The following is a 26,149-nucleotide window of genomic DNA, read 5'->3' as shown; positions in this document are numbered from 1 at the left end:
TGGAACCCAAGTCAAATGCACCTGCACATAAATCAAAAGGAAATGTTAGCTGTACAGAATGCTCTGACAGCCTTCAAGGACCACATTCTTCCAGGACAACTAATGGTAAAGATGGACAACACCACTGTCATGTGGTACATAAACAAGCAGGGGGGTACACATTCTTACCCCCTCTGAAAACTAGCCATGGCATTGTGGAACACAGCCTTGAGCTACCAAGTGAATCTACAAGCTCAATTCCTACCAGGACAACTAAATACACTGGCAGACGGACTAAGCAGAAACCTCCCGGACCCACACGAGTGGAAACTGGAACCAAGGATTTTCAACAATTTGACAAGCAAATGGGGGAGCCCAGATATAGACCTGTTTGCCTCCCCCCAGAACCATCAACTGGACAAATTTTGTACAAGGATTCCCCACAAGCTAGCTTGGAAAGTGGATGCTGTATCCTTCAGCTGGAAAATCTATTAGTTTATGCCTTTCCTCCTCTGCTTCTGCTCTCCAAGGTACTACTAAAGATCAAACAAGACAAGCCAATGACGATTTTAACTGCACCAGACTGGCCACGCCAACACTGGTACCCCCTCTTGCGCAGTGTGTCACGCTTGGCCCCATGGCACCTACCTCAGACTCCTTCCCTGTTGTCTCAGCAGGAGTACCAGATTCTGCACTCTCAACTGCAAACCCTGAACCTAGCATCCTGGCTAATTATCTAATCTCTCCTTTAACATCCCTCAGTAAATCAGAGATGGATATCATTTTAGAGGCAAGGAGACCTAGTACTAGAAAATCTTATGCTGCAAAATGGAAAAGATTCTGTGCCTGGAATCAATCCCAAGGGATGAGCGCAGCAGTGCCCAATTTACCTCAGATTCTACAATACTTGACTGAGATGCTTGATAAGGGCTTGTCCTTTTCCTCCATAAAAATTCATGCCTCAGCCATTTCAGCTCATTATAGCACAGAGCCTCCCCTCTTCTCTCACCCACTGCTCAAGCAGTTCCTCAGAGGGGCCAAAAATTTAATGCCACCCAGTAGAGCTCCAAATACAGCCTGGGACCTTAACTTTGTCTTGGAGAAACTCACTCTTCCTCCTTTCGAGCCAGCTGCTACTGGAGATTTAAAATTCCTTTCCTGGAAAACAGAGATTTAAAATTCCTTTCCTGGAAAACAGCTTTCCTTTTAGCAATCACTTCTGTAAGAAGGGTATCTGAATTACAGGCCCTTATGGCAGTGGAGCCTGTCATCATCCTTCATGCAGACAGGGTGTCCCTCAGAATCAATACCTCCTTCATGCCCAAGGTGGTATCCAGTGTGGCTCTTAATCAGTTCATTCATTTGCCTACCTTCTTTCCTAACCCAGAGAACAAAGGGGAACGGATACTGCACTCCTTAGATGTGCGCAGACAACTTAGATTCTACTTGGACAGGACTAAGCCTCAAAGGAAATCTGAACAATTGCTGGTGGCATTTGCTGCAGGGACAGAGGGGAAAGCTATTTCAAAGCAAACCATTTCAAAATGGATAAGCCACTGCATTCATTTCTGCTATAAGCACCATGGAAAACCTATCCCACAGGGCATCAGACCCCATTCAACCAGGGCTGCATCTACCTCTACAGCCTTTCTCAGGGGCGTCCCTACCAGGGACATCCTAGAAGCTGCTACCTGGAGTTCTGTACATACTTTCACCAAGCATTATCATTTGCCAATTTTCTCTAAATCCAGAGCTGGCTTTGCCACTGCAGTCTTGCAGGGCCTTATAGCTGGTCCTAATTCTATTTAAATTCCTCCCCCAACCTTAGCTTTGGGAATCTACCCAAATGTAATGACTGTAACAGTGAAACACGAACAACATAGTACAGTTGTGTACATGTACCATAAATGTAGATGTTCGAGTATATTCACTGTTGCAGTCCTGGTTACCCTCCCTCTAGCCCCCTTTCTTCTTTAGGCTATACCTCTACTCTCCCTTACTATGCTCAAAAAGCTGTTTGGTGTATTTGCTTTTCTGTTGGAGGTATATCCTTGTAATTATAGATTTAATTGCTTCCCATTAGTGGGGCACCTGACATCTGGGGCAAGAAAAACTGATGTAATGATGTCGGCTGCATGTTTTATACCCCTGATGACCTGACGTCATGGAAGAAGGGACAGCATCCGACGCAGGACCCAAGACTTTGTTAATCAGGCCGACTGAGGGCTACTGCAAGCAGATAACCCAAACGTAATGACTGCAACAGTAAATACACTCCAACATCTACATTTATGGTAAGTGTACACAACTGTACTTTCTAATTGCACCAAGTATAACATGTTGTCTAGTAATAGCCATTTGGAAATAAACTGCTGTGAAGTGGGAAACTATGTTGAGGCACTCCTATATTGAAAGTCAGAGTAAATGAGGTATGGGTTGTTCCGACCTGCCACACAGTTTAGTATACAGTATTTCAGACAGACACAGCTGACAATAGTACAGTGTTTCACCTGTACACAATCACATTTGTTTAATATGGAGAGTGAAGAAAGTACAGTTGTGTACACTTATCATAAATGTAGATGTTCAAGTATATTCACTGTTGCAGTCATCACCTGTGGGTTATCCCTGCTGTGATAGCCCTCGGCCGGCCCGTATATCAGACTCAATGTTTATTTGCGTCAGCTGCAGTCACCTGTAGTCTGACGTCAGGTCATCAGTCTTATAAAGCAAGGCAGCTGACGTCATTGCATCCGTTTTTCTTGCCCTAACCCATCAGAAGCACAAGGAAAGGCGGTCCTGGTGGCCAAAAACACCAAGGTAAGCTTATGCCCCCCCTAGGGGAAGATGTTATATGGGGGATGGAGGGAGGGAAACCAGGACTGCAACAGTGAATACACTCGAACATCTACATTTATGGTAAGTGTACACAATTGTACTATGTTCTTCATGTTTCACTGCTGCAGTCATCACCTGTGGGAGGATTCCCAAAGCTGAGGAGAGGGGTGGAAGGAAAGATACAGTGTGGTATCCATTTGGAAGTGGTTTGTTTGGAAATGGGCTTCCCCTCTGCCCCAGGGGCAAAGCTGACCAGTAGTTGGTCTGTTTTTCTGAAAGGTTTAGTATGGTCTAGATAGTATCGGAGTTGCCTGTGCATATCTAGCGAGTGTAGAATTCTTTTCCCCTTGTTTTGAGGGTTGGGAAAGAAGGTGGGTAGGTGTATGGCCTGGTTAAGGGTCACATCAGATACCACCTTGGGCATAAAGGAAGGGTTAGTCCTCAAGGAAACCCTGTCTGCATGGAAAATGATGAAGGGTCCAACAGCCATGATAGCCTGAAGTCTGATACCCTTCTGGCTGATGTGATAGCTAGTAGGAAAGCAGTCTTCCAGGATAGGTATTTCAATTCTGTAGAAGCAGCACGTTCGAAAGGAGGTAAGGTTAATTTTTCTAGAACATAATTCAGGTCCCAGGGTGGCGTGGGAGGCCTTCTGGGAGATCTGATATTAGAAGCCCCTCTGAGGAATTGCTTAATCAAAGGATGAGAGAAGAGGGGTGGGTCTGAATCGAAATGGGCAGAAATGGCTGAGGCATGGATTTTAATAGGAGAGAAAGAGAGGTCACTATTGAGCAACTCGGCTAGGTAATCCAAGATAAGAGGCATGGAAGGATGGGAGGTACTGGCTCCAGGAGCAGATTCTTTTCCATTTTCCTGCATATGATTTTCGGGTGCTAGGCCTTCTGGCCTTTGTGATGATGTCTAGGACCTGTTTGCTTAACAGGGACTCCTTGTTAGCTTTTAAGGTATAAGCCATGCTGAGAGATTGAGAGTCTGTAAGTCTGGGTGCAGTATCTTCCCCCTCCTCTGGGACAAGAGGTCTGAGATCAGGGAAAGCTGTTTGGGGGGGGGCCTGTAAGGTCAGGCGGCTCAGTAAAGGGTACCAATGCTGTCTGGGCCAATATGGAGCAATGAGGATAGCCTTTGGTCTCTCCTCCCTTATTTTGATTAGTACTTTGGGAATAAGGGGCAGAGGAGGGAAAGCTTACACAAAGAGGAAGTTCCAGGGGAAGGTGAAGGCATCCACCTTCCACGCTAGGAGGTGATACCCCCTTTTACAGAACTTTTGCAGCTGGTGGTTGAGGTGATAGGCAAAGAGATCCACTTCTGGAGTCCCCCACACCTGAGTGATATGCAGAAAGATTTCCCTCTTGAGCTGCCATTTGTGGGGGTCCAGTAAGGTTCTGCTTAAGTGGTCTGCTAGGGTGTTTTTGACCCCTGGTAGGTATTGGGCAATTAGGTGTAGACCCATGGAGGTGGCTGTAAGCCAGAGGCTCATGGCTAACCTGCACAGGGGGTAAGATTGGGTCCCCCCCTGTTTGTTGATATACCACATTACTCTGGTGTTGTCTGCTTTTATAAGAAGAACCCCTGGCCTGAGATGGGGTTTGATAGATGTCAGAGCCTTTTGTACTGCCATCATTTCTTTCTGATTGATGTGAAAGTGAAGTTGCTGGGCCTCCCCAAGACCTTGGATGCACCTGCCTGCTATGCCTGCTAGGTGAGCGTCCCAAGCAATGTCTGAGGCATCAGTGGTGATGATCTGGCCGGTAGGTCGGAGGATGAAGGGAAGACCCTTGTTCCTGGTCCAGGTCTGTACCCACCAGAGAAACATGGCCCCTATACATGGGATCAGAGGGAGAGAGGTCTCTAGGGACTGAGAGTGCTGGCACCAAAAGTTCTTTAGATACCACTGAAGTTTTCTCATGTGAAGCCTGGCCAGAGGAATGAGAAGGATGCAAGATGCAATGCAAGCCTGGGCTTGCAGGAACTTCCTTGCAGTGAGGCGACGTCTGGAAGACAGCTGGGTAAAATAGAGAGGCAGGAAGCTCTGCTTTTCTGGGGATAAAAAGGCCGTTTAGGATGATGTGTCTAGCAGAGCTCCCAAGAAAATGATCTTCCTGGTGGGGTTTTGCTTTGATTTCTTCTCGTTGATGGTGAACTCTAGGGAAGTTAGGAGTGATTTGACAAAGAGAAGGTCTTGGAGCAGCTTTTCTTTGCACTCTGCCTGAATGAGGAAGTCATCCAAATAAGGGTAAATCTGTATATTTCTTTGTCTTCAGAATGCAATGGTCAGGTCCAAGCATTTGGTGAATACTCTGGGTGCAGTAGATAAGCCAAAGGGCAGCACAGAGAACTGAAAGTGTTGTGTTCCTGCTCTGAAGTGCAGGAATTTCCTGTACGATTCCCTGATGGGGATGTGGAGGTAGGCATCTTTTAGGTCTAGGGTCACTAGCCAGACATTTTTTAGCATAGGCAGCAGCTGCTGCAAAGTAAGCATTTTGAATCTGGGGACTACCAGGGAGGTGTTCAGAATGGAGATATCCATGATGGGGCACAAAGTGCCCTCTTTTCTGGGAACAAGGAATAGTCTGGAATAAAATCCTTTACCTGTTTGATCTGAGGGTATAGGTTCTACTGCCCCCTGGAATATGAGAGTTTGTACCTGTGTCAATGCCTCTGGCCACTGATTTGTAGGTAAGTCCGGGTACCCTCTTGGAATTGGGAACTTGTTGAATGAGAATTTGTATCCCTGACAAATGATCTTTAAGACCCATTGGTCCCTTGTTACAGAAAGCCAATTGTCCTTGAAGAGGGAGATCCTTCCCCCTAGCCTTTGGTGAGTGAAGGGAGGGCAGATGGAGGGGGGGGGTCATTGTGTTTGTCATAGAAGGTCGGCTTAGAACTCCCTGCCTTAGAGATGGACATGGTCCATTGTTTGCTTCTCTGCTGGCCCTGGGATTGGGGCCTGGATGGTCCATCCCTGCAGGGCTTACCTTGGCCCTGTCTGCCAGGTGCAAGGAAGGCCCAGTGCTTAGAGGGAAAGTTCCTGCTGAACCTGGGTGGTTGAACCTGAAAGAAATCTTTTACTGTTTGCATAGATTTTGCTTCGTCTTCCATCTTTTTAAGCACCTCTTCTGCTTTTTCACCAAACAAGCACTCCTTATCTAGGGGTGCATCAATAAGTTTAGACTTGACATGATCAGGGAGAGGTTGTTCCTTCAGCCATGCATGTCTCCTAATAACAGATCCTGTCACAGCTGCCTTGCTAGAGGCTTCTAGGGCATCATATCCACATTGTAATGAGTGTTTGGCCACTCGACAAGCAGAGTGCAGTAAATCTGCTAACTCTTTTGAACTGGCACAGTCAGGAAAAGTAGCAATTTTCTGTTTTAATAGTTCCAAAGTGTGTTGTTGATATTTTAACATATGGAACTGATAATTGAGTGCTCTGACAGCTAAGGTTGCAGAGATGTATACTTTTTTACCCCATCTGTCCAGAGCTCTGGAGTCCTTGTCAGAACGAAGAGGATTTTTGGCAGAACTAGTCTTAGCTCCTTTAGGTCCCTGCGTAATGACCTCTGGGTCTGCAGCAGGATTTCTGTACAGGTATTTGTGAGAATACAGTACTCTGTAGTACCTGTTAGGTTTACTGGGAGCAGGAGGGAGGGTGTCAGGGGCTAAGCTGGATTCATGGAAAACATTATCCACCACTTCTAAAATAGGGGGGATGGCCAGGGGTCTTTGCTGAGGCAGATCCAGAAACTCTCTCTGTCTTTTCTTAGACTGTGGGAGATCCTGGGATTCCCATTGGAAATGTTCCCTGAGGCAGTGAAGGGTTTCCCTAAAGGAAAGGTTTTCTGGAGGGGAGGCAGAAGGGATGGATTCCTCTGCATCTCAATCCTCATAAGCAGTTAAGGGATGCTGTTCCTCTTCAAAAACTGAAGAGTCAGATTCTTCAGAATCCTGTTCTGGCATAATTTCTGGACAAGGGTGTCTTTTCTTTCAGAAGTTGTGGCCTGACTGCCCCGGATAAGGGAGATGAGATCCTCTGCCATTTTCAGCATTTGTGCTTGGGATGGTGGAGCAGTAGCAAGATGGATTCTAGAAGCAGATTTCATAGGATTGGCCTGGCTTCTAGGCCTGAGAGAATTGGTAGTCGGGAGAGAAGACGTATTTTTGTCTAGATTCGGTAGTGCGAAAGGCCTCCTCGGAAGCCAGTGCCTGTGTAGTGGCTCCGGAGCCAACAAAGGCAGAGACAGACAAAAGCTCGGAAGATGAAGAAGATTTCTGCAGCATACCAGACTCCGAAAGGGTCTCGATAGAGGCCTGCGTAGATATCAAATCGGGCATCAGGGGCTGCGAAAGTGCCTCACTGAATTCCGGAGAATTGACGACCTGCTTAGCTGTAGCGTCGTCAGAAGGCTTAGCCTTGTGTGGTCTGTCTCTATCTTTATCTCTACGTTTTTTTGGAATGTCCACAGATTGTTGGCTGACAGACACCATATCGGAATGCGAAGATGGAAAATGAAAATAACTGTCGATGAAAAGAGCTCTATGGTGAATGGTTCTCGCATTAAATAGGGCACAGAACCGGCAACAAGGGAGGTCGTGGTCTGGGCCTAAACAAGTGACACAGTAAGACTGGAAGCCTCGGTGTGGGATCTGCTTTCCACAGGTGAGACAATTAACTTTTTCGGACATTGGTTAGTGCAAGAAAAAAGGATCCCCATCAGGGGACTTAGCTTTAGATGTTTTCAGCTGAAATTCGACTTCTGGTAGCGACCGACCGGCACTCGTGCTAACTGCTTCTGCTATGGGCTCCACGGCAAGAAAGACTGATGTAATGATGTTGGCTGCCTTGCTTTATAGCACTGATGACCTGATGTCAGACTACAGGCGACTGCAGTGAACGGAAAAAAACAGTGACTCTGGTATTCGGCCCAGCCGAGGGCTACCACAGCAAGGATAACCCACAGGTGATGACTGCAACAGTGAAACACGAAGAACATCTTTTTGTCATGCTGACTTCATCAGTGGGGCATTCATAGGTGTGTACTACGCTAATGGCCATGGAGCCTTTACAAGCCTAGACCATAGAAGTGACCTGGCATCGTGCTGCCCGACATTAGTTCCCAGTACGTCTATCAAGTAGAGCCACTGGAGTGATCCCTGGAGTGAACTTTCTATTTCCCATCCACTCATCATGATTTCCCTTGATGAGGGACAGTGAAGTGCTCTGCTTGACATGTATGGGAAGTCTATTCCAGAGCATGGGCAGTATCTGGGTTATGAACCTGTCCCTCCAGCATGTTCTGTTGATTGTGATAATGAGGCTGAGATCTCTGGAGCGGGAAGTGTGGAGGGATTTGGATTTCTTTAGATGTAGCATTTCTAACAAAGCTGGGTCAGACATGGCCTTGTATGTCAAGCAGAGATTGCCACTTAGTAGACAATGTGAGACAGAGAATAATAAGAAGTTATGTACTCACCATAACGTTCCATCTCGGATCCGAGCCGGCAACTTCTATCATAGCATAGATCCGAGCTCCTAGCTCCTCCCCCTTACCCATAATCCCCTGCCTGCCCTAACTGACCTCAGATCAAGTTTGCCCCATAGCACAACAGATAACAGGTGTCCCAATGGGAACATATGTTAATAACAATCAAATCGGTCAGGGGGAAGGAGGGGGGGAATGGTTGCAGACAAATGAAGATACCTACTCAGATGGAACATTATGGTGAGTACATAACTTCTTAATCTGAAGTAGGAACTTCATTTGTCAGCAACCTGTGGGACAGAGTCCCCAGCTACTTAAGTCTTGGGTGGCCTTCATGGAAGGATATTCCGGAGCACCGCAGAGCCAAAGGACACTCTACCTCGGGAAACAACATCTATTTTATAATGGCTGATAAAGGTGTGAGATGAAGCCCAAGTGGCTGCGGAACAAATGTCATCCAGTGGAACCCTAGCTTGAAAGGCCGCAGAAGTGGCAACGGCCCTAGTAGAATGAGCATGGACTCCTTGAGGTGCAGGCCTCCCCGAACTCTGATATGCTAAAAGAATACAACTCGAGATCCATCTAGAGAGAGAAACCTTAGAAACTGATTTTCCGAAATTGCTTTTGGCAAAGGAGATAAACAACTGATCGGATTGCCTATGACCAGCAGTTCTATGGATATAAAAACGTAATTGTCTGTGTACGTCCAAGGAATGTAGCTTGTACTCTCCTTTGTTATGAAAGTTGGGGAAAAACACTGGGAGATTGATGGATTGATTGATGTTCGCTTCTGAAGATACCTTGGGTAGAAAGGACGGGTTGATTCTGAGGTAAACCCTATCCGGGTGAAAAACCAGATATGGTGGTTTGACACAAAGGGCTTGTAATTCCGATACCCTTTTGGCTGAAGTTATGGCCACCAAAAAGGCTGTCTTCCAAGAGAGAAATTTGAGATCAACCGTGGCCGCCGGTTCGAATGGGGGACCAGTCAAGGCCTGCAAGACTAAGGATAAATCCCATGGAGGTACCACCGCTCTAACTGGAGGCCTAAGGAGGAAGGTACCCTTGAGGAAGGTCTTACACAGTTTGGAAGTGATAAGAGGACCAGACTCTTGCCCCACATGGTAGTATGAGATTGCTGCCAGTTGTACCTTGACTGTGGAAGAACTAGCCCCCTAGTGAAAGAGAGAGGTTAGAAAATCTAGAATAGATGATATCGGGGCTGTAAAAGGGTCTAAACGACGGTGTTCTGCCCAAATGGTGAAGCGTTTCCACTTACTCCGATAAACCTTCCTGGTGGAAGGCTTGTGAGCTGCTACAAGAATGGCTTTGACTGGTGATGAGATCCTGGGAGTCCTTATGAGGAGTGGAACTGGAGCAACCAAGCAGTTAGCTTGAGGTTGACCAGGTTCGGAGTCGGAAGACCGAGAGGATGAGAGATGAGATCCGGAATGGGATCCAGAATCCATGGTGGATACACTAGGTGAGACCATAGGTAAGGGAACCATGTCTGACGAGGCCAGAATGGGGCAATGAGGATCATTCTGCTCCCCAGCTGCCTGGCTTTCTGTAACAATTTCAACATTAGGGGTAGAGGAGGGTAAGCATAAAGCAGACCGGGAGGCCAAGCATGAACTAGAGAGTCTCTCGGGGACTTCCCCAGAGGGGGGATCAGAGCGAAGTAATCATTGCATTTCGTGTTTGAAGGAGAGGCAAAAAGATCGCAACAAGGTCGCCCCCATCGGGCAAATACTTGCTCTGCGACTCGGTGGTTGAGAGACCACTCGTAAGGAGTCAGGATAGTACGACTGAGCCTGTCCGCTAGAATGTTGGACCGTCCCGGAATGTGCGTTGCTATGAGAAAGCGGTTGGTGGAAATCGCCCATTCCCACACTCTCATGGCCTCGCGGCAAAGGGGGTAAGACCTGGTTCCCCCCTGTTTGTTGATGTACCAGACTACCGACATGTTGTCTGTCTGTACCGCAATTGTCCCTACCGGAAGAGAGTTGTGTAGTGCTTGCAACGTCAAAAGCACCGCTCTTATCTCTAGGACGTTGATATGCAAAGAGGTCTCTACGTCGTTCCAAGTGCCTTGGACTGTTCTGCCTGAAAAATGTCCCACCCCAGGCGAGAAGCGTCCGTGGTCACTGTGTCGACTGGTGGAGGTAGTGAGAAGGGACGTCCTGTGTGGAGGTTGGGAGACTGGAGCCACCACATGAGCGATTTTCTGCAAACCTTGCTTAAGGAAATGGGGTGAGACAGAGGGTTGCAAGACAGGGACCATTGTACCTGGAGGGTCCACTGTAGAACCCTCATGTTCAACCGGGCCAATGGCAGCAGAGGGATTGCAGCTGCCATAGATCCTAGGGCCCTCAGAATCAATTCTGCCGAAGGAGTTTGCAGTTGAAGAATGGCCTGCACGTGTAACATCAGGTTCCGAAGCCGATCTGGAGTCAAGAACGCAAGCATCTGTCTGGAATCTAGTCTTGCCCCTATAAAATCTAGCATCTGTGTAGGGATGAGAGAGGATTTGGTCATGTTGATGGTTAATCCTAACAGTGGGAGCCAGACCGAGAAAATAGTCCCTGCCTGAACAAAGTAGATGCCTTGTTGGGGCTGTGAGGAGCCAGTCGTCCAGGTATGGAAAGACCTGAATTCCCTGGAGTCTCAGGTGGGCCGCTACTACCGCTAGGACCTTGGTGAACACCCTGGGGGCTGAGGTGAGACCGAAGGGGAGGACCCTGAATTGAAAGTGACTGGCTCCCAGCCGGAAGCGGAGGAACCTCCTGGAACGCCTGACCACTAGAACGTGATAGTAAGCATCCTTGAGGTCTATAGAGCACATCCAGTTGTCCTCCCGCAATAAGGGGAGGACGGATTGCAACGTGACCATTCGGAACTTTTGTTTGGGTACCGCCAGGTTTAGGAGAGAGAGGTCGAGGATGGACCTCAAGTCCCCCGTCTTTTTTGGCACCAGAAAGAACCTGGAGTAAAACCCTGATCCGACTTGATCTGGGGGGACGGGCTGGATGGCTCTTTTTTGTAGAAGCTGCTGAATTTCTGCAGCGGCCGCCTTCTTTTGACTGGGTGGGATGTCGGGAAGGCTTCTGATTCTGGGGTTGGCTATGAAGGGAATTAGGTAACCTCTGGATATAATACGAAGCACCCAGCGATCTGTTGTTATGGACTCCCATTTTGCCAGGTGCTTCGAAAAACGCCCCCCCGACTGCCTCCAGAGTGGAGCAGTCAGGAAACCCCTCAGGGGTTCTGCGTGGGCCTCTCAGAGAAAGGTTCTCTGGACCCAAAATTCCTCGGACCCCCTCTGCCTCTGGGGCGGTGTCCTCCCTGTCCTCCTCTGCCACAAGAGGACTGGTTGTCCTGAGCAGACTGAGATTGATGCGATTTTCGGAACCACATCTTCTTCTGACCCTTTTGGTTCTTGGAAAAGGACCTCTGGGGCGCAGAGAAGCGGACTCCGATGGCAGACAAGGTCTTCCCGTCTTTCTCGCTCTGGACAAGAGTGTCGCGTATGGTTTTGCCGAACAGTGCAGAACCATCAAAAGGGGCATTCGCGAATGACGCCTTAAAGGGTTCCGAGAAGTCACAGTGACGGAGCCAGGCCTGTCTCCTCATGACAAGCCCGACTCCGCCTGCTCTAGCGGCTCCCTCTGTAGCATGAGACAATAGCCGCATAGAGGTATTAGAGATAGAGCGAAGGGTGGCCATTCGGGAAGAGTACAAATCCTTGTCTCCCTCCGACATGGACCCCAGGGGGGAAGCAGCGTATTCCTTAATTAGATCCCGCTGCATCCTAATAACGTGTGCCATGTAGTTCAAGGCCCTCATAGAGAAGGTCGCTGAACTGAAGGCCCGCTTCCCAAGATGGTCCATCGCGCGAGACTCCTTGCTTGGAGGATGAACCGTGGGGCTCTCCTGAGCTAACTCTTTCTTGGTGGCTGCAGCCACCAACATGGCATCCACAGGGGGACCTCTGCTCCAATGTGATCTCTCTGCAGGGGGGCTCAAAATTTTGTCTGGGCGTTTGGGGATCGGCTCTACGGTGTCCGGTTCCTTCCAAGCCCTAGAGGATATGAGATCCACCAGGGGGTCGGGTGGAGGGGACACCCAAGAGGTAGATGGTCCTGCCTCAAACGCCTCAAGGAATACGGACTCGTCAGAGGAAGCCTTGGGTCAGACCACCCACCTCTGATTTTGAGCATTTCCATGATGTCTCCAAAGGAGACATCCTCAGGGGGTGATCTAGGGGAGCCTTCCCCTTCATCCAAGTCCGTATCTTCTGTGAGACTCTCAGGGGAGTCCATGTGCCTCCTTTTGCACTTTGCCTTGTGGGGAATCTCCTCGGGGGGGCTGTCCGAGGAGTCCTCATGGGCTGTATCCTGTTCCACTGGAACTCCTAAAGGTGCTGAGGCAGGCTACCCCGAGGGCCGGGTGAGGGGAGGCAGGCTGCCCCGAGGGCCGGGTGAGGGGAGCCAGGACCAGATGAGAAAGAGTGCGGGAGGGAGCCGAAGCCAGGACCGGGGGCCTGGAAGCACTGAACAGTGCCCTCTCCACCGCAGAGAAAGCCGAGGGGGAGCCGCTTTCAGACGGATCCGAGATCCGACTCCCACTCGGATTCGAAGCGGGGATCGGACCCGGCGCCGAGAACGTCGGATCCGAAGGACCAGTGTGCTCCGACCGGGACGGAGCCAAAAGTACACCAAATCCCTCGGATCCGAAGCTCGGCCCACGGCTCCGAGAGGTCGGATCCGACAAACTCGAGGGAATAGTCGGAGCCGACGTGCCCAGCACGGTCGACTCCGACTTACCGGATCCAACGTGGCTCGGCTCCGAGCCCGGAATGCGGGTCGGAGGAGGAGCTATAGGAGCGAAAAAAGGGGTCGAGCTCCCCCCCAGAGGGGGGGGGCAAGAGCACTCCCATCTGCATCTGGGCCTGGATGAATCTCCTCATCATCCGGTCCATATCCGCATCAGACATGCTAAAAGTGGACCTCGACGAGGCCACCGAGGCAGACCTGGAGTGTCGCCTCGATGACCTCGATGGAGACCGGATCACCTCCTCCTCGGGTCCCGGGGAGAAACAAGGGGATCGGATCCGAGGAGGAGGAGATCGAGAAGACTTGGACGGGGAAGCCCTCTTGGCGGGCGGGGCCGATGAAGAGTCCTCGGCCCGCCGCTTAAGGTGCTTCTCCCGCCGCTTCTCTTTCCTGGCCTCCCTATCCTCCGGAGCCGAAGCGGGAGGTTGAGTCCCGGTCGGAGGAAGGGAGGCAGGAGTGACCGCTACCGGGGGTAGCAGGCACCGAAGCACCGGAGGCCGAAGCAGAGTCTGGGGGTAGAAGGCCCGCCAGAACTAGCTTCGACCTTCGATCCTTGAGTGCCCTGGGGTTGAACACAGCGCAAATCGCGCAACCCGAAGAGAGGTGTTCATCCCCAAGGCACCTAACGCACCGAGTGTGGCCATCAGCCGGTGAAAGCTTGTGACCACACTCGGTGCATTTCGAAAAAAATTGCCTTAGGGGCCTCCGACATACTGTAGGAAAGCACACTCACTAGGCCCCTAACACTCAGTCACACACACACACACACACACACACACACACACACACACACACACACACGCTATGACCAGCGGGGGAGGGAGAAATATTCTTAAAATAAATCAAAAGTATGTAAGATATAGAAAGGAGTAAGGGTAAACCTACCACACACACAACCAGTCACTCAGAAAGAAAAAATACAAAACTTTTTTTCTCACAAAACGCCAAGAGCTCTGAACCTAGCTGTTGCTTGAAGAGCGGCAAACTAGATCTGGGGTCAGTTAGGGCAGGCAGGGGATTATGGGTAGGGGGAGGAGCTAGGAGCTCAGATCTATGCTATGATAGAAGTTGCCGGCTCGGATCCGAGATCGGATCCGTATCCCACAGGTTGCTGACAAATGAAGTTCCTACTTCAGATCTGGAGTTCTTTGAGTCTGTACATGCAGGACACATGTTTAAGGCCTAGGATCCTCTTCGTGAGGTACTTTTGTGAATTTTCCAGCTGTTGCATGTGTCTAATGAGGTACATGCCAAATGGAGCATTATACTCAATGATAGGTCTAATGAGGGAAGAGTAGAGAGAGATGATGACCTCTTTCTTCCTGGATGCAAAACCCTCGGTAATGAGATGTGCCACACAGAAGGACTTTCTGACCACAGTGGCAATGTGATGGTCGAAAGAGAGGTTGCTGTCAACCTGTGTCCCCAGATCTCTTATAATGCCTTCAGTATTCAGTGGGCTCCCATCAATGTGGTAATTAGTGGGAACTGAGTTTTTCCCAAAGGGGATGACAATGCATTTTTTGGCATTAAGCTTAAGGCCATGGTTTCAACATCAGTCATTGGTCTCAGTGAGGCCTTTCAGAAGGATGACTACATCACTTAGGGAGTTAATAATGGCTCACAGCTTGCAGTCGTCTGTGAACTTCGTCAGCCAGAGTCCCTCCGTGTTGGCCTGGACTTCTGAGAAGTAGATGCCAAACAGGAGAGGACCCAGGACCGATCCCTGTGGGACTCCACTCGTGACTAGTTGGCAATCTGACTTGGAATCCGCTACTTTCACACTGTGGGTGCTACCTGTGAGCCAATTTGCAACCCACCTAGTGATATAGGGTTTGATGAGTTTATAAATAATTCCTGAGTGGGGAATGGTATCAAAGGCCTTGGCCAGATTGAGGTAGGCTATATGAACTGCCTTGCCCTCATCCACAGCTTTGGTGACTGACTCAAAGAAGTCAACTGGGTTAAACAGGCATGATCTACCTTTCACAAAACCAAATTGCATGAGATCTAGAGTTTGGAGATTCCCTATATCCTTGTTAATTAGGTCCATGATGATGTGCTCCATAGCCTTACATATTAGACTCGTCAGGCTAATTGGGAGATAATTCCCAGGGTCTGCCATGAACACTGATTTCAATATATGTTTGGATTTCTAATTAGAAGTGTTAAATCAATGTAATTCATTTGTACTTCATGTCAATATGTAAAAGATGAGATGTCAGCTCTGCTGGTATAAAGGGCTAAAGCTATGACTATGGTTCAGGTAAGCTGGGTTCAATTAGCAGCTTGAATTTCTGTTGAAGCAAGTGTGGATAGCAGGGTGACTGTGACTATCCTGGTGTGAAGAATGCTTTACAGGTTACCACATTCCCTATGAGGATGGTCTGCAGATGCAAATACAAGCTAGAGGGCAGATGTCTGCTCACCACAGGGCCAACAGGCAGTAGCCTTCCTAACAGGTAGAATGGATTATGCATTCAAATGGGAGAGCATAATGGCCTGAGATGATGTGGTTCACATGTCTGTCTATTCAGGGGGAGGTGTTACGGCTTAAAAACAGAAATGCATGACCACCTACATTGGCTAGGGCTTCCTTGTGCACTTAAGGACAGGTTGGGGGACTTGTCAGTGGTGGGAGGTGCTCTGAGTGATTTGGTGAGGCTTGAGTCTACAAGGGAGAGACAACTATGGTGATACCAGACATCTGCCATGGATCCTTAGGCAGGCAATCAATGGTCTGTGGTGTGGGACAGAGAGGCAGTATGCTATTAAGGAGGCTGATGGCTTACAGATGGCCAGGGTAAAGCAACCTTCATGCCTGATTGAATGAAAGTTCCACCTTGTTGGCTCTCATCTGAGGCAATTTTCATGTTGGCACTGACAGGGAACAAATAGGCATAATTCATAGAAGGAAGAGAAAAAGTATATTTAAAAAAAGTTAATAGCAGAGATTAGTTCGGACCAAAATTAAATGGAATGTGACTAGTGTGTACAAGACATTCTGCATTACATTCTGTGGCATGCTAACCTTCTATGAGCAGAACACTTCTTATTCCATGCCACTCAATGATAGTCACTACAGCTGTATGTAAAAAAATTACAGGAAAGTTCTACACAGCCTAGTAGGTCCAACCCAGTACAATTAACACTCATACCTCTCAACCACAGAGCTCAAGAAATCTGGACAAAGCCTAAAATAATGCAGGAATAAAGACCTCAAAATAGAAACATATATTAAGTATTGCTCTGATAAACTTATAAAGTTGCTACAATAACAGAATTTGTGATAGCATGCGTTTTTGAAGGCTATGAAGTCTAGCATAACATACTGACACTTGTAATACATGTATGCTGGATGCAGATTTTGGCTCTAGGGAAGAACAAGATAATTAACAGTCCATACATAAATGTTTTTAAATCAAATGAATAATGTGTGGTTAGAAATTCAACAGCACTCCTCTTCCTCTTACCACCCATCAATCCACAAAAATGGTGTATACAATAAAGCAAAATTATCAGATTCCAGTAAAGTGAACAGTGAACACAACCTTCATGTGACAAAACAATCCTGTAGTCGTTTATAAATCAAAAATATCCCAGATGTTTAGTGAATACAGAACTCACAGTTTATAGTACATGAACATGGTATACTATTATTTTAACTCATTCCCTCCAGTACAGCTCTTTAGAGTGTGTACCCTTAACTCCCAGTGGATGTGGCTTGAGCCACCTTACAGTTCTAACAAACACTCCTTGACAGAGTACAATTGTGTTTGCCATCATGTATGCCTCAGGATAAAATATTCTGGTATCTTGTATGTAGCATGGTTTTCGAATTATTAATGCAAATATGAAAAAGCAATATTTGACTCCTTGAGGGGCTGTAGGAGGTAACTGCAGAAAAGCCTTAAGGCACACTTGGCTGTAATGAGTTAATGGGAATGTTTGGCATGCCTCTAACACAGTCCATGTGTTTCTAGTAAAGTTGCTGATATGAATGCATATTTTGCCTGTAATTGTGATTTTGGCCATTTATGGTTATACTTCATAAGATGTGTGTGCATCTGTGATGATGTGAGGCAGTGTAGGGTATGTAACATATGCCAGCATAGCTAGCTGGAGTTTTGTAAAGAATTATATGTCATTTGAATATCAAACTGATTTGTACAGATGCTTGTGTTTAAAATGTGTCAAACAGTGGGTCATGCTGAACAGAAAAAAGCATTCACATATGTCAGGGCTGTATTGTTGTAATTGCTTAAACGTATATATTTTAACAGAGTATACTGGAAGGCTGGAAGGGAAGGGGTCAGCCTCATCCCAGCTAATCTCAAGAAAAAAAGCCTGATATTAAATGACTTGGTTTAGGCCATAAAGATTCTATCTCACAGGTCTGAATGCAGCCAGAGACGCAATGTCTATGAAAAGCCATTCTGCAGGAAGGGTAGAAGTGATGGCATTGTGACACATCTGTGGCAGATCCTGGCTCAAGTTTCTATGAGGGGGGTAGTATGGGAACCACACAGTCAGGTGATCAGATGTGAAGTCATTCTGTAGCCCAGTACTGAAATTGTATTTAGACACTAGTGAGAAATGTGTCACTAGCACTCAACATACTGTTATTGAAATTAATAATAAAGACACTCATCCATTTCATCTTGCCTTGCTCTAGCAAGAAAGTAGGGAACAGTAATTCTTAGTTAGGAAACTATAGTGAAATTAGTTAAATATTGTTTTTCTGTATCTGTGTTAGTGTTTCCATCTGTGTTGCCGTTTTATATTTCTGTGATTACAACTCTGATGTTTATTGTGAATAGATATTCAATATTTTCTTTTTCATTATTTATTATTAAATATATCTATAGCTTTAATTGTGGCAGGTCCTTTAGAAAATATTTAACCTTTGTGAGCACTTGCATTTATTTAGTGGCACTGTGGCTCCACATTCTTGAGAGCCTTGCTGTTTGGTCAAACACTACCACTTGTATAAGAATTAATTTTACTGAGTGTAATTGGGTACCTTGGTAAGAGCCTTAAAGTAGTTGGCTGGTGGCAGTGAATCTATCTTATAGTCTGGGTGGCAAGGGGAGTAAGCTGTGCTGGCCTTTGTGTGTGTGTGTGTGTGTGTGTGTGTGTGTGTGTGTGTGTGTGTGTGTGTGTGTGTGTGTGTGTGTGTGTGTGTGTGTGAAAATCAAAGAGAGTGTGTGTGTCAGCTACTTTGAACAGGGACGCTGAGAGCACTGATTTCAAAGAGAGGGTGGTGGAGGACTTGGCCTGGAACACCCGGCTAACAGCTTAACTCTACAGCTGTGTCAGTGAGGAGTCTTATTTGGAGCCTGGAGAGTAAATACAGCCCCAGGACTGGAGTCTGCATTCCCTGTGTGCTCTTAAGGGAAATTGTGCTTGGTGCAGAGAGCTGCATCTGAAAATACTGTGTGTTTCTCTAGTCGTTTCTCAGTGAATGTGCCCCACCAGTGTCAGTGGTGAGGATTGAGGCTCCTTGATCATCGGCCCAGAGGAAGGATGTCACAGCATTTATGTATATGTATACACACAAAAAGACACACGTATTCATGGATTCATAGTTTACAAGACAGAGTCAAGTTTGTGGACTCTAATCCCCAAGCCAACAACCACCATTGTACAGCACCTCCAGCCACCAAGAGGGCAAGACAAGTCAGGCATCAGATGTGTTTATGTGTTCCCATCCCATTAACAAGGTTCACCTTAAAGGAAGCAACAGAATCATATTGCATGGTGTCAGAATAAAACTTAAAAATTATGACACCAAAAAGTGCTTTACTGCTAAGCATTTATCCACAACAGCACAGATGATGGATAATTATATTAGATCCCCCTGTTAGATATTACTATATGCATGCAAGCACTAAAGCCACACATTAACCACAGAAACTCAGCAACTATTTAGACTTTTTGTATTTTGATGGAAAGTAATGCAAATGACTCTAGTTTTCGGGGCTTTGAATTTCACACCTTGCTGTCACATAGTAATATAGCAATTTTCCTTTTCTCAAAAGATCACTGAACTAACCATTTTTTGATTTGTGGCTTCCTGAACATCTTTATTTTGCCTTAGAATGTCTATATTTCATCAGTATTTCTTAAATTTGTGGCAATCTGTCTGAAAACTGAGTGTTGGGTCTAGAAATTAGAATTGTAGCTCACTGCAAAGAAATCAGTGGAATTCCAATGGCCAGAGTTCCAACATATCATAAGCAAGAAACTATAAAGTTTCAGCCTCAATGAAAAAAAGAAAAATAAATAAATAATGTGTTGTACTTACAATAACATCAGACCTGGATAAGCAGGTCCAATGTGTGACTTCCATACATACTGGAGGCCAGGAAGCTATAAAGGTACTTAAGATTTTCAGTTTCAGAGTAATAAAAAAACACAAGCGATAAACTTTCATCATTTCTTAAGATCTGAATAAGTAGGCCAAGCCTCATCAACAGTAGAGCTAAAGACACAGGTCTTTAATCAGCTCAACTTTCCAAAGCTACCATTTAACTCTGTTGACTAAGTAAGTGAGCTGGTGCAAGGGCCCTTTTCAGTCACAACCAAGCCCAAAGGCAAAACCAGAAGTAAAGACATGAGCAGATATTTACAAATAATAAACTATACAAAGAAATGAGTGATCCAGTGATTTAAACAGCAATACATTAATAGGCAGTAAATAAATGAGACGCAGTCATGTTTATAGAAGCATCATAATACTAATTAAAAAATAATAAATATCTGTACAGGTATAGCTTGAACTTAAAGTTTAGCAGAAACTACTAGCACTAAGGTTAAGAGCAAAAACAAGCAGAATTTTCAAATGAGTTAACGGTAAGGAGGAATTGTCTGAAATTTAGTACACAACTAATATTTTTCATGGGTAGTTGGCCTCTGTCTTTTAAGCAAGTGCATTCCGATTGTTGAAGGTGTTTTTTTTCAACTGGTTATGAAACTAAGCTAGACTGACTCGGGTTCTAATATACTCTGGAAGAAGTACAGAGTACACTGGGAACCCTAATGTACTCTAGAATGGGGTTCCATAACGCAACTGACAATTCACCAACTGTGAGTTTAGCCCTTTCCCTTTTACACTAGATATTTTGCAAACTAGCTTCTAATCAATATCTTGGTTATTCTGAGCCAAGTCATCAGAAACAAAAATCATAAACTGCAAAAGACACCCATACAATCTTATGAGCTTTCCCTATCAATAATCCCATGTCACCATGGGCCTTATACTTTGTTTTAGAGAAACTAACTCTTCTTTTGAAACTGGCTACTAAAGTACAGTTGAAATGCTGTTAATAATATCTACCTTGACTTCTCTTAACAGTGCATCGGGATACCCTCTACCTTTAAACATCTTTATTAAAAAAGCCAACTTGTCAAAAAATTCCTTATCATCTGTAACCATTCTTGAAAGATGCACCATTTATCATTTTACAATGTTCATCTTATGGAACAAGGAATGGTTGCTGTCAAAATAGAGAAAGGAATTAGAATATGTATCTGTACGAAAAATAGTAGACTCATATCTTCCTTCTGCCATTACCTTTGAAATAATGACATTCAAATAATCAATTTTGTCTACACTACTAACATAAGTAAACCTTAAAAAATCTGCAGTTTTGTTTACAACATCCATAAATTCCACTAGTCTATCATGGTCCCCTTTCCAAAAAATTAAAATGCCATCTAAAAATCTAAAGTACCTAACTATGTGTACATAATATGGGGAGTTAAACACATATTGTGACTCCCACTCTGCCAAAACATTGGCATAAAGGGGTGCATATTTTGAACCCATGGTGACACCCGATATCTGATGAAAAAATTCCCATCCGAAAAACACAAAATTGTTGTGTAAAGTGATGTCCATGAACTAATGTACAATCAGTAAATCGGAATTAGAGAAACGGTTGAAACCAAAGATTAAAAAAAAACATTTCATACCTATGGCATGTGGTATCACAGAAAACAAGTTTTAAACATCCACTGCTACAAAGATAACATTACTTAAAAAAGAGGTGTCAGTAACCTCACTCAATATGTGCCAGGAATCCTTCAATATATGTTTGTAACTATTTAAGGCGCATTTACAAGTGTTGCCAATATAGGCAGCCAGTGTTTTTTTTCCTTTCTTTTTTGTAATTAAATAACATTTTTATTAAATTATCACATATGATATAGGTAATCTTGCATTTGTATAAATGAAAAACAAATCACATTAATACAGTTTTTGTTGCAAACATTATGCATCACAGACCCCATTTAAAACAACTGTAGTTGCAAACATTATACATCACTTATAATCTACCCAGTCACTATCAATCAAACATTACATAGCTCATTCAAATCCTGCCTTCTTTTTTTAAACCTTGTTCCTCCTCTGCATATAACGTTCCCACAATTCACATTTTTTTCATATGTAGTTTGCTCCTTCCCTTTTCTAAAGATCCCAATTCCAGTTGCTTTATCTCTGTTACTATATTCACTACTTCTAGTACAGTTGGTTTAGACTTTGACTTCCATTTTCTAGTAATTGTTATTTTTAGCAGCCACCATAATTAGATTCAGCAAGGCCTTACTATGTCTAGGCAATTCCATTTTTGTATCATGCTGTCTAACTGAGGAAAAATCCTTTTGAGTCTACTTGGAGTATAAAAATACCTATGTAAACACCTCCAAGCAAAGATCTTAAACCTTCTAGACTTTGTTGCATATTTGGAATATATACCTATATCCCCCCCATTGTCTCTTTGTGACTTGAGTGTCCAATCTCTTTTCCCAATCCTTTCTAAGCTCCTCTGATTGATTCTTATAGTTGACATGCAATATTTTATATGCTCTACTAATTATTCCTTTTGAACTTGAAGGAGTATTGACTGGTTTATCCTGCAAAATAAGTGGCTGCCGAGTGTTCATTGGGAGACTGAACCCTGCTGCCAGAAAAAGGGATGTGGAAAAGTTCAAGGGATATGGACGACTAAGAGACACTGATTTAAAGAGAGGTTTTGGGTTTGTGGAATTTGATGACCCAAGAGATGCTGATGATGCAGTATATGAGCTGGATGGGAAAGAACTGTGCAACGAACATGTCACCATTTAACATGCCAGAGCACCACGCAGAGCAGTATTCCGGGGAGGAAGAGGTGGCTATGGAGGTGGTGGAAGTGGTGGTGGAAACAGATTTTCTGATAGATATGGAAGCAGACATCCCCGAAATGAAGGCAAGAGGAGTGCCCCTCCTCCATGTACAGAAAATCATTTGATTGTGGAGAATCTATCTTCGAGAGTCAGCTGGCAGGACCTCAAGGATTTTATGAGACAAGCTGGAGAAGTTACTTTTGCTGATGCATACCGACCAAAGTTAAATGAAGGGGTAGTCGAATTTGCTTCTTACAGTGACCTGAAGACTGCTATGGAAAAACTAAATGGTAAAGAAATCAGCGGAAGGAAAATCAGATTGATTGAAGGCTATAAAAAAAGATCCAGAAGCAAGTCTTAATCATGGAGTAGAAGCTCTTCTAGGTCCCGCAGTCGATCTCGTTCCCCAAGCCGCAGGTCTTACTCAAGGTCCAGGAGTAGAAGTGCCAGCAAGTCCCCAAGCAGATCTCCTGCTGCCACTAAGTCTCCAAAGTGTGCATCCTCAGCTTCACATTCCAAGTCTCCAAGTCCACAACCAAGATCAAGATCATGGTCTAGATCTGCAGACAGCAGAAACTGAATTGTATGCATATATTTTAAGACAAACTTTTGTTACCAGTAATGGAGTGTGCATACTCTTGAGACTGAAAACTTTTACTGGATGTGATGTGTGGGTTGGGGGTGGGGGGGGGGTGAATACTTGGAAAAGTGAAACAATGTCTTTCTTTATATGTGGACCATACAAGTAGGTACAAGAACCTTTGGGTAGAGTTGTGCTATTTTATTTTTTCCTATACCAGTTTTTACTTCATGATCTATTTAAAATACACATTACAGAACTGTTAAACCAGAATAAATCATCTTCTATGTTAGTTGTGCACTCCTAGTGGCTTTGAAAGAGTGGCATCGTGAGCACGCAACCCACTTTTTACGAAACATTTATAGATTTCCACTCAGCCAGTGCTCTCGAGTCAAACCCTATAGTGACTCTATCCACAGAGATTTAGTTAGCAAGTAAGGAAAGGCTGTAGATAGCCTGACCTTTTTTATCCTCCTCACATCTAAGGACAGTTTGGACACCAGTCCATGTACTGCATGTCTTTGAGATGTAGGAGGAAACCAATCAGCCAAGCAGACTTCACACAAGTGGCTCCCATGTCCGATTTTAATTTGGTTGTTTAATTGGAAACTGGTAAATTGCTGCTGTCCTTTCAATGTGGGTTTTTGACAACTGTTTTTGTTCAGCAATCTCCACTGCATTGTACAGGAGTACTAATGATTTAAGACTTAAGGGGCTGGCAGGCATTGTGCACCTAAATTTTTACTATTCTTTAAGTTAAAACCTTGCAGGCATTGGTTGGATGATTGCTTCAACTTTGATTCCCCTCATTGGGAAAGTCTAGATCTCTGGTGGATGGGGCAGCCTTAAAACTGAAAATCCTCTTTCTTCAGTGTATGCCATAATGTTTTCTGAGTGATGGGAACTGTACACGAGTATTTGGCTATTCAGGTATTGCCAAAAAGTTGTCAAGAAATGTGCACGTTTGTTTTCACACCCCAGTTGAATACTTGGAGCCTTAATGGTTGCAGTTTTTTGGATATGATTGCCCACCATTTTTAATAAAATGAAGACAGGGGTCCAGGGATGTAAATACTGTGGGAAGAAATAGCCAGGGAATTGTTAATGCTAGGCTTGTATAGGCCCTGAGGCCGATAGCCTAGTACCAATCTATGAACCTGCAGCTTCTGTTCTAGATTCTATTAAAAACTCTACCAGTGCAGGTCTTTTACTTAGGACCTCCCTATTTTTTCTCTTTGACTATAGTCGGATATCAGTCCTTGATAGGGAAAGCAATCTCTAACCTGCAGTCCAAATAAATTCTTGGTGTCTTCCCATTCTTTTACCTTTCTATTAATTTGCTGCCAATACCTTGGATCCTTTGCTTCACCTTTGTTCCTAACAATAAAATGTTCTTGGTCCAATCATTAACTAATTTAAAGCTCTTTACTAGGAAACTCAATCAAGTTATTTTTCAAGAAAGAATCTTCAGTTGATGGCAATGTTGCTATGAAGAGGAAAAGTTTGTACATTCCCCCAGTGAATCCTTGTATCACTAAAAAGTGCCTGTACTAATTTTGGTGATTATGGTCTTGGAATTTGAATTGTGGTCTAGTGTGGAACTATGGATTACATAAGGAGGCTTTTACAATTTAAATATTTAGCACTTATTTTGGTTTTGCCACAGTGCGTATTTGATAGTTTGCTATTGCTTACACTGCTGTATCTGTTGTGTTCTGTCCAAGCCTGTGACTTAAATGAGTCCATCTTGATCAGCTAACTATCCCAGGTGACAAACCTAATGAATAAATAAAAATGAAGTAATGTTTCAGAGGCTAACCTGACTAATGGCCAGTGGCCTTAGTCCTACCGTTGTTAAGGTTGGACTTTCCATACTTGATCACAACTTATCAGTAAATACAAAAAATGGTTTTATGATATTGTGAACCAAAGAAAAATCTTATTTAATAAGACATTTACTTTTACTGCAAATTAAGCAGTATAGAAAACAGAGTGTTATATAACTGAGCTCAAACTCAGAACTGGAAACTACAGCTATGGTGACTTGTGTAATGTTAAAAGAGAGATTTCCATGTGACATGAAAAATTATCATATCAGAGGAAGACAGTTAAGATAATCTGATATAACATTATACAAACCACAAATGTACACACAGTAAGCGTAATTAAAACATATATAGCTCAAATGGGATATATCTACAGGCGATCAGGATTAGAGTACCAATTTGTCAATCACCTGATTTATAAGATGCTAAGGATCAGAATGTAGATGATTATTGCCTATAGACTATAACTGTTAATCTGCCGATGCAGTTTGTGTGTGTGTGCAAGCAGTTATAGGTTCATAGGTTAGTACTAAGCTAACTGCCCTTGCGAGCCATTTTAAGCCTGGCCAATCATCCCTTGTGAGACTCAAACCCTGCACCTTGTATTTGTAAAGCAAACACCTTAACCATTAGGCCACCCTTCCTACCCCCTTTGTTTTGGGAGAGTCCTCCCTTTTCAGGTTTGGTGTACAATGAGGTTGATATACAGAAGTTCAGGGGCATGGGTTGGGTGGCTTGCCTAAAAAAAAAAAAAAAAAAATTTGTTTTTCACTCTTTTCTTATTCAAGGCAATAATGTTTGGGGATTTGGTTCCTGTAGATCTTGTCACTTGGTGTTTCATAGTGGATTCTTCAAAAAACTAAATGAGGATCTGCAAGTGATCTGCAAGGGTTGGGAGGGTGGCCTAATGGTTAAGGTGTTTGCCTTGCAAACACAAGGTTCAGGGTTTGAGTCTCCCAAGGGACAACTGGCTAGGCTTAAAATGGCTCACAAGGGCAGTTAGCTTAGTACCAATCTATGAACCTATAAGTACATAAAATCAATGCAATACCTGCTGACTACATGATAATCCAGGATGGTATGTATTAATATCCACACAATTATAAATAAAGATGCATGCACTAGGTGTGGCTATAAGCATGAGGTGAAGCAATGCAAATTTCATAACCGAATTTGTAGGCTATGTGGTAAGCAGAAACATATTGCAAAAGTATGCCATTAAAGAAATAATGTTACTTCAAAATGTATATATTATTGAAACCACCAAAACAAAGCTGAAATGTTTTTGGATGTAGTTCAGAGAAATAACTGGAGTTCTGCATGAAACTTGCTAAGCAGTGATGGTGCTGTCTGGTCAGAAAAAAAATATGATAATTCAAGACAGAAACACTACTTTAAACTATATACTGATATAAATGC

General features: G+C 44.6%; 1 protein-coding gene and 1 pseudogene across 1 annotated transcript in view; one reads left to right on the top strand and one right to left on the bottom strand.

Moving 5' to 3' along the window:
- The window catches only part of LOC122814520, a 48,365-nt pseudogene extending 25,461 nt beyond the window's left edge, over positions 1-22,904 (top strand).
- Positions 1-26,149, bottom strand: part of ERI3 (ERI1 exoribonuclease family member 3) — a 3,093,638-nt gene that overhangs the window by 994,182 nt on the left and 2,073,307 nt on the right. The window lies entirely within an intron of this gene.

Source organism: Protopterus annectens, chromosome 10.part0 (assembly GCF_019279795.1).
Source record: "Protopterus annectens isolate FY-2018-M chromosome 10.part0, PAN1.0, whole genome shotgun sequence".
NCBI lineage: Eukaryota > Metazoa > Chordata > Ceratodontiformes > Protopteridae > Protopterus > Protopterus annectens.
Note: the sequence above shows the minus strand (reverse complement) of the source record. Positions and strands in the feature narration are given on the sequence as shown.